The sequence below is a fragment of the Copadichromis virginalis genome, linkage group LG1 (genome assembly GCF_057382275.1).
Source record: "Copadichromis virginalis isolate Kocher_CV1m ecotype Utaka linkage group LG1, C_Virginalis_male_GT1.1, whole genome shotgun sequence".
Taxonomy (NCBI): domain Eukaryota; kingdom Metazoa; phylum Chordata; class Actinopteri; order Cichliformes; family Cichlidae; genus Copadichromis; species Copadichromis virginalis.
The window spans coordinates 21,163,685-21,172,160 of NC_140618.1; positions in this window are offsets into that span (position 1 = coordinate 21,163,685).

Here is an 8,476-nt window from a genome sequence, read left to right on the forward strand (position 1 = left end):
TGGCACAAGTCAAGATGTGATCAGGGGATTCAACTGAGTTTAGAATACCATATGGCAAAAGGAAGCAGCTTGTCAGAAGTGAGACTATCTGAGCACCCCCTAGGATTGAGACAGAAAGTTTTCTCTGTTGTCTCTCCTGTAGGTGAGCCACAGGTAGCTGAGGGGAAGCTGTCAGTACTGCAGGGTGTGTGGGACATCACACACAGAGAGAGAAGCAGAAACAGGGAAAAGCTAAAGCAGGCACTTTTGCGTTAAAAATAAACATAAACCCTGCCAAAGATGAAACGAATCTTCCCCTGCAATGTACAGCAAGCCAGAAATGTAATGGAGAATGTTTAAGCAGAAAAACAGATTCGCCAGAACAATGCACGTGGGCGTGAAATTTGTGTTCACCAAGCAGCCAAAATGTTTCACATGTGGATAAATGTCACTGTTAATTGTTTTCTGTGAGAATGAATCTGTGTTGTAACTGCGTTTCCATGGCTACAACTCCTAAGCTGCATATTCTCAGATATCCCCCAGGAACCAGACCATAGGTGAGCGTATTAACTGAAGAGACCTGACAGGATGTAATTGCATTCAGATACATATGCACCTTTAATCTTTGCCCTTTTAATCCTGCACTGGAATGACCTATGCAAATTAACGAATCTGTTTGTTTTTGTGCATATCTTTGTGCGCTGCATGGAAAGTAAAACAGCATAACGGTGGGTGAAAGATTTGCCGCAGCAGACTTGAAGCAGAAGTTCCCCGCTTGGATAAAACCAAGAGGAAGAATCAGCTGATGTTTGACCAGCCAGGAGATTTTTAACTGATGCCAGCAGGGCTTTCACATAACTACACATACAGTAACATCAGCCAAAAGAAGTAATGATATTCTCACAATGCGTGTAAAAAAGTAAAATAACAATGATATCAATAGTGCTTACAGATATATATTTTTTTCTATTTATGGCAAAAACACTCAAAATATGAGTATAAAAAGGTGAAAAGTAAGTATGTAACCATGACTGTTTAAAAGCAAGCAAAAAAAAGAGCACTAATGGATGGTGAAAAGGCACCCATTGCATCTAATAAACAACTGATCCTAACCTGTGCCATCAAACTAACGACAACTGAAACAAAAAGCTGAGAGCACAGGTAGGAGTTTGATTTTTAAAGTGGCACAACTTGTATAATTCCATGTATAATCACATAAAATTAGATGGCATTAGATACACTCAGTGAATAATGAACACACTACTCTTTAGTGTACTATAAATCCTTTTTTAAGATGCAGTAGAAAGTGTAGACATTAATAACCTTATTGTAAAAACTGACTCATGAGTGCTGACTGAAAATGAGTTGTGCAGCTTTATTATGTGTGCCTACTTTTTGATATTTTTAGGATGATACCAGTAACAATTAACAGATAATCCTGGTAGAGTGGCAAACAAACTATGGCTCAAAACTATGAACAGCTTTAGGATTCTTGGACTCGTTATTATAAGGATCCACCCTGGTAAAGGAAACTCAGTAAGTACTGTGCTTATGAGAGAAACTAAAGAAAGCTCTATGTTCTAGCACCAAGTTACTGCTAACTTGTACAGACAAAAAACAGAAAGCATCCAAACTGAAAAGAGCCCCAAATAGTAGTGTGGACAGCTCAGTACCAGAAGGCTCTGCAGCAGGTGATTAAAACTGCCCAGAACATCATTAGCACCCATGCACTTATAATTGATATGTGTGCTGTCTGTGCACAGCCCAAAGGATACTAAGAGACAATACTTACTCAACCCAAAGTATCTCCCGCCATACCACCAGACTTCGGAGGAGTTTCTTTCCTCAGGCTCTGAGACTAATGAACTCATTGTCTACACTTCACCAAGAAGAATCGGTTTAGGTTTTAGGACCTAATGCTTTATTCAGTCATTTACAGTTTTCTTCTTTCTGTATGTTGGCAGCAAAAACGGACTGCAACAAATAAAGCTGAAGTTCTCAGCAACAACTTTCACCTTCCACATAATTTAAACTTGTGAAAACACTGATTAGGGCAATTCTGAAATCTGTGTGCTCTTTTTCCCCAGTTTAGAACTGTGGGTCATTAATTTCCACATTGTTTTCATGAGTTGAAACAATTTCTTTCTGTGTCTGCCAGTCAGTTGAGCCATTAACGCATATGTTTAAATGGCTCATTGTACTGCTCTTGCTCCACTCAGTATGTGTTAACAAGTAGATGTAGATATGGTGACATTTTATTCATTACAGCTTAACTGGATGTTGACAGTGATGGATGAGGTTCCATTCAGAAGCCCATGAATCAGATTAAACTGTGAAAATGAGTATTGACTGTGATGTCTGCATTCTGTTTGCTGTTACATTTTAGTAACTTCATACTGGAGCCAAATGTGCCTTCGTGGAAAGATTGTGTGCATTTTTTGTTTTTCTTTTTTGTCTTCTTTAACATCCATCAGCTGCCCCTCAACAAATTACTGATCATAATCTTATGTTACTGAGTTTAAGGAATTTAAGGAGTCAAATGTCCTAAACAAAACTAAACTGGAAGAACCAACCTTAGCTCTGGATACCACCTGTGTAGCTGAAATGTTAGACTGTGCCTCCCATGGCAGTTCCCCATTAAATACTTCGAAAACTACAAGAATGTTGAAAAAAGATTATTGAACTGATTACTAAGTAATTACTTTAATAATTTAATAACAAATATTTAACTAAATATTAATTAATATGTAATGATAACAGCTGTGTTAAGCAATCAAATATTGCCCGTAGAGAAAGGTAGCAGGTTAGATGAGATGAGCTATAAATGATAAAAATTCCAATAAGACATTTTTTTAACCTATACTCTCTACATATACATATATATATATATATATATATATATATATATATATATATATATATATATATATATACTCACACACACACACACTTCAGTTAAAATGTTCATATATGTAAAACAGAGTTTTCAAAATGTGTTTTTGGAACTAGTGTGAAATTTTGGGAAATGGATTATTTACAATGCAACTGAAAGTTAGACGTGACGACTTTCCTCCCTGGCATTTGGCAACAAATGTAAAGTTGCTGCAAGAAACTGCTCCAGTTACCTTGTTACAGACTGAAAATAGAAAGAGCAAAGTGTGTCCAAAGCAAAGACTCACGCCAGTTCTTAAATCTTGAGTGACCAAACCAAAAAAGTGTTTTTAATACTGTCTAAACTATAAGTTTGTGCTTTGACACTTATGAATAAATCCAGGCTGTTTCCGGTCTTTATGCTAAGCTAAGATAACTAGATCATGGTTATAGTAGATAATCAGAATCTTCTCATCTATCCCTTTCCACATCTGATTTTTGCAACCACTTTTTTAAAGAAGGCCCTTCAAATATTAATCAGAGCAGGAAATCCTCTTCTGAAGACAGAAGTTATGGCGTTTTGCCTCAGTGAAGCCCTGCCTGTCAAATCACACAGGAACAAGGAACATCTGAGACAGCTTGGGTTAATCAAAATTTAATCACAACTCAATAGCTGATTCAGTCTGAGGCTGTCATACATAGAGTGCATTAGGTTAGATCAGACACATATCTATAGTTCATCTTTCTTATACAACAATCTGACTTCAGACTGATTACTGAAAATACCCCTTGACACCCCTGACCTGAAAAATTCTCAGACAGCGCATTCATCTGAAGAAGGGAAAAAGGCTTATACTCATGAAGTCACGTCCTAGACGCTCTAATCACTTCAATCTGGTTTTAGACTCCACTCCCACATCAATGTTGAAAAAGACATCTTGTGAGTACTGGAGCAAAACTCCATTTCTATTCTTGTTCCCTAGCGCACAGATCCCCCGTCCCTCCAAACAGGAAAACGCATCACAATGGATATCCAGGTTCTGTTCTTCCACTGGATGAGCTTGTTGAAAGACTTCACTTTGTCTATGTGAACACAAAAAGCCGTGTGGTTTCATGTTATTGACAGCTGAGTTAATGTGTCATCTTTGGAGTCACGCAACTCCTAAACACTATGCTGTTCTGAGATGGTACCGAATGCTGAAAGCTGGTAACACAGAGGAGACACGAGCTTCTGTGCAGCTGCCTCACACAGTGTATCTCTGGTTACTTTGTCCATGGTCTTATCTGTCAGGAATAGAAAACAATTACACAGAGCAAGCGAAGTAGTGCTCTTCAATAGAAACTGGGGTACCTGAGTACTGCCATTCATCTTCTTCAGAGCATTTCAGCTGGAAAAAGTACACTCATTACTCGTTATTTTTCAGGATATTTTATATTTTAAAAAAAACATTTTGCAAGCCACAATTTTAGTAATAGCTAATTAAAATGTGCATATTATACACTGACCTGATACATAAATACTAAACTACAAGTTACAACTCTGAGCTGGCATTTTAAATGCAGTGCACCATGTTGTTCCTAATAACACGCTGAAAACTGCGGCAAATTAAATGGAAAAATCTGTATGATGTGTGTCTGAATATCCAGCAGCACAGCTACAGATAAAGCTAAAGAGCAATACTAATTTGATCTGTAACAGTGGCTCAATTAAGTTAGAAGACATCCTTCTCATCTTTCATTTGCATCCTTTTTGGATTTCATTTTCATGTTTTCATTTGTTTGATGTTCAAAGCTCCAAACAAATGTTCTGACCTAGATGCAAAATTAATCATTTCTAGCAAACAGCATCTGTCAAGCAGATGGAGAGCACTGATCTAATGGTATGTGCTGCAAAAAGAGAGAAGCACATTTCTATGACCACCTGACTCTGAACTTATCCAGGGTACACACACCACACAACAAGCTATAATCCCCTGTATATTGCAGGAGAAAATCCATCAATAGCCTTTTTCTGAATGTCCTTACAGAACTCAATTAGATGAGGTCCGGGAAAACAGATTGCTTGCCATATTGAAACTCTGAAATAGGCTTCTATCTGACAACTTTGTGGTATTTACTTTTTGAACCACTTCTCGGTTCAGTCCATGTAATCATAAAACAGTACCGCATTACCAGTTGTTATAATCTTGTCAAAGCCACTCTCCTTTCACAAACTAACAGAGAAACAAATGTTGCATGTTTTTATTAAGAGTAAAAAGAGAAAATATTTTCACTCTTAGATAGATATAGACAGAGGCATGTATAACTCATTTTTAAGAATACACAGCTGGTTCTGAGCTGAGATGCTTCCTAGATGATGCTTAATTGCATTGACTAGAATGAATATTTATTAAAAGCTAGACATTTTAAATTAAATAAGAAAGAAAAGCATTTCTTTGTGCCCCCCTCTCCCTGTTAATGCCCTACCTGGCCCCCTGGCAAAGCTTTGCTAGACCCGCCCCTGCACAGTTACCAGCTGTCAGCTACTTAGAAAAGGATCCTGGTGTTATTTGTCTCTCAGAAACAGTTCATAACTTCCCTTCAACTCATTCATGTCACCTAAAAGGTAAACCTGTTTCTCCATCACCTGTTCAGCTCTGATGATTCAGTAAGGACATCTCCTGGTTTCATCTTCATGTTTCCCTCTCACCACATATCCAAACCGATATCATGACCAGCAGCTTTTACAGCTGTGGCTCCAGCAAACATCAGCTGATACTAGAAATTAATATTAAATAAATTCTAACAACAGCTGATCAAGCTAAACGTGCTGCTGCTGTTGTTTAGCTTGACATTTGCTTCTTTCCTCTTTCTGGCGCAAAGTGGGCGATAAACAAACAAGACAGACGGGACTTGCGTCAGAAAAGCTGATCATTGATCAGTTTCATGATTGAAGTAGCAACAGGAGAGGGAGGGGGAGAGAATGAAAGAAGAGGCAGCTGTGCAGCGTAAAGAAGCAGAATAACTCCAGCTTTGTGTCTTTTTCATGTGTTCCTTTTCAGCTCAATACGAAGCGTGTAATATTTTCTCTGAATACGAGACAATTACATTTTTTACAGGACGGTTGGCAACTCTACTAACGAACCTTATGAATAAAATAAAGTTCACTATCAGTAACATCATAGCACCCACCCAGCAGTATATAAACTCCGTCATGCTAGCTAATACACAGTACGAGTTATTGTAACTAACTGTAAAAAGTTAGCACAAATAATAAACTCCACCTAAACTTGGTTTATATCTGACCCAGATAGACTGTAGGTCATAACTCCTCACCTGAAGTTCAGTTCACCTGACACTCGGACCTGCGGCCGCCTCGGGTCTCTCCTCCTGCCTCCCCTTTCCCTCATCCACTTGCTGGCCTCTGTGGAAGCTCCGACATAGCCACCACCACCAAACAACTGAGTTATTTTTACACATCGGTCAGCGTCTGGCCAATCCGCCACTTTTCATTGTTTATACTGTTACCAAAAAAACCAAACATACAAAAAAACATTGGCCCATAAAAACGAAAAATCACCATCAGCCCACTGGGCAAATGCCCAATGTCCAGTACAGCTATGGGTTTCATCCATGGCAATATGCATTAGAAGTGGGGAAAATGGGCAAGGATTTGCACAAATTTGAAAAAGACCAAATTGTGATGCAAGATGGTTGAGTCAGAGAATCTTGGCCAGTCATTCGTCTGAGATCAATGGAGTCTAGCTCAATTTGTAAATGTGTAAAAGATTTTCTCATGCAAAATGTAGATAAAAGTGTATACAAAAATAGAACTGAAACACTCTGTTGTTTAAACAAACCCTCAGACTATTTTCTGAATCTTTCCAACTATTCCTTTCAGGTGGATACAGAGAACTGTTAAATGCTTTCAATTAGAGGTGCAAAATTACAATTCCAAATTTTTTTAACCTACAAGAGCAAAGCAGTGTGACCCTTAAACACTGCTGTGATATTTGTAGTTTCGTGACAAACAACTGGAGCTAGTCTTAGCAGAACGGAGAGTTCCTTTGCCCGGTCCAATTTAGCACCAACTATAAATCTTGGATGGGCCAGTCTGATGGTTGCCAGGCAACTGTACATAATTCACAGAAACACCACAATGTTTTGTTGTTGCTCATTGATTTTTGTAAACATTAAACAAACATGATGTAACGTGTTAATTTGTGGGACCTACAGGTGCTCATAGGCAGACGGGTTTAGCTCTAGACATACAGGTTGTGGCTTTGTACAAAGATATTAGAGCTGTATCAGTTTAAGTATATATAAAAACAAAAATGCCAAATTATCCCCATATTTGGTTAAACCATGTTGTATTTCACTGGAATCAGTACACTGCCAGCTCAGCAGGCAACTTGTATGTGACAGCTGATGGGAAAGTAAAAAGTGACAATCCATTAGCCTAAATTTGTAAAACACAGAGGAGAATAAAACAGCACTTTCTTCCTAATCTAAGTTTCTTATAGTTGGTGTTCTAACTCTGATCAATACGAGTCCACTCAGTTCTAATACCTTGATTTAATTTGGCCTGATTCAGTCCACCCACTGCTTTCACTCACTGTATGCGCAAAGTGGCTAGTTGCAAACAATCAATAATAACTCAATGAATTGCCAATACAACTCCAACAGAATGAATTTGAATGCTGTCTTGATGCATGCTAATTCATCCGGGTAAGTAAATACAAAACGGTTGATTCTGTTCATCTAGACGTCGTGTTTTCAGTGGAAGAAACGTTTCGTCACTCATCCAAGTGATTTCTTCAGTACTCATGGTACTCATGGCTATTGATCAATGGGCTTTGATCAGTTGTTGTTGATCAATGGTCGTGACAATGTGCATATTAATGATCAAGGAACTCTCCTCACAACCCATTGTTCATTAGATGGGTTAGATTCAGTCATTGTGCAGATATACTGTTTATAAGATTGGAGAAACCTGCAGTCAGCTGAGACTGAAGGAGTCACTTGGATGAGTGGCGAAACATTTCTCCCACTGAAAACACTACGTCTAGATGAACAGAATCAACCTTTTGGAATGTGAATGCTGAACATGAAACTGACTATTCACAGATTTAATTTAACCCATGACTATGCCGCACCATTTTGGCTCTTTCATCTCTTTTTATGTGACATCCCCTGGTGAGTAATAGGTGAACAGGACTTCCTTTCCTGTGTTGCTGTTTAGACTCAAATCGGTCTGATGTTTAATGGCCCGTAGTGACGAAATAATAACTTCCCTCTGGTACACCAGAGAGATAGAAGCCAGCAGAATAAACCTGCTGTTCTCCACAGAACCAGCCAAGGTGTACTCTCAGTGGCAGGGGAACAATATGACAATATGAGAACAGCACCACCAAGGCTGGAGACAGAGCAATACCGGAAGAGTGTATGTGTCAGGATCCTGGGTCATTCGACCCAGCGTTCTTAGTTTTTCCTGTGTTCCTGTTTCATGTCAAGTTCATTTGTTATTCTTGGAGTTATTTTATCAGTCCTAAGTTGCTTAGTTTATTGAGCTTCCCCTCCTTGTGTTACATTCCATGTTTTCCCAGCCCGTCATGTCTGTGCTCTCCCTCGTGCTTCTCTGTGCTTC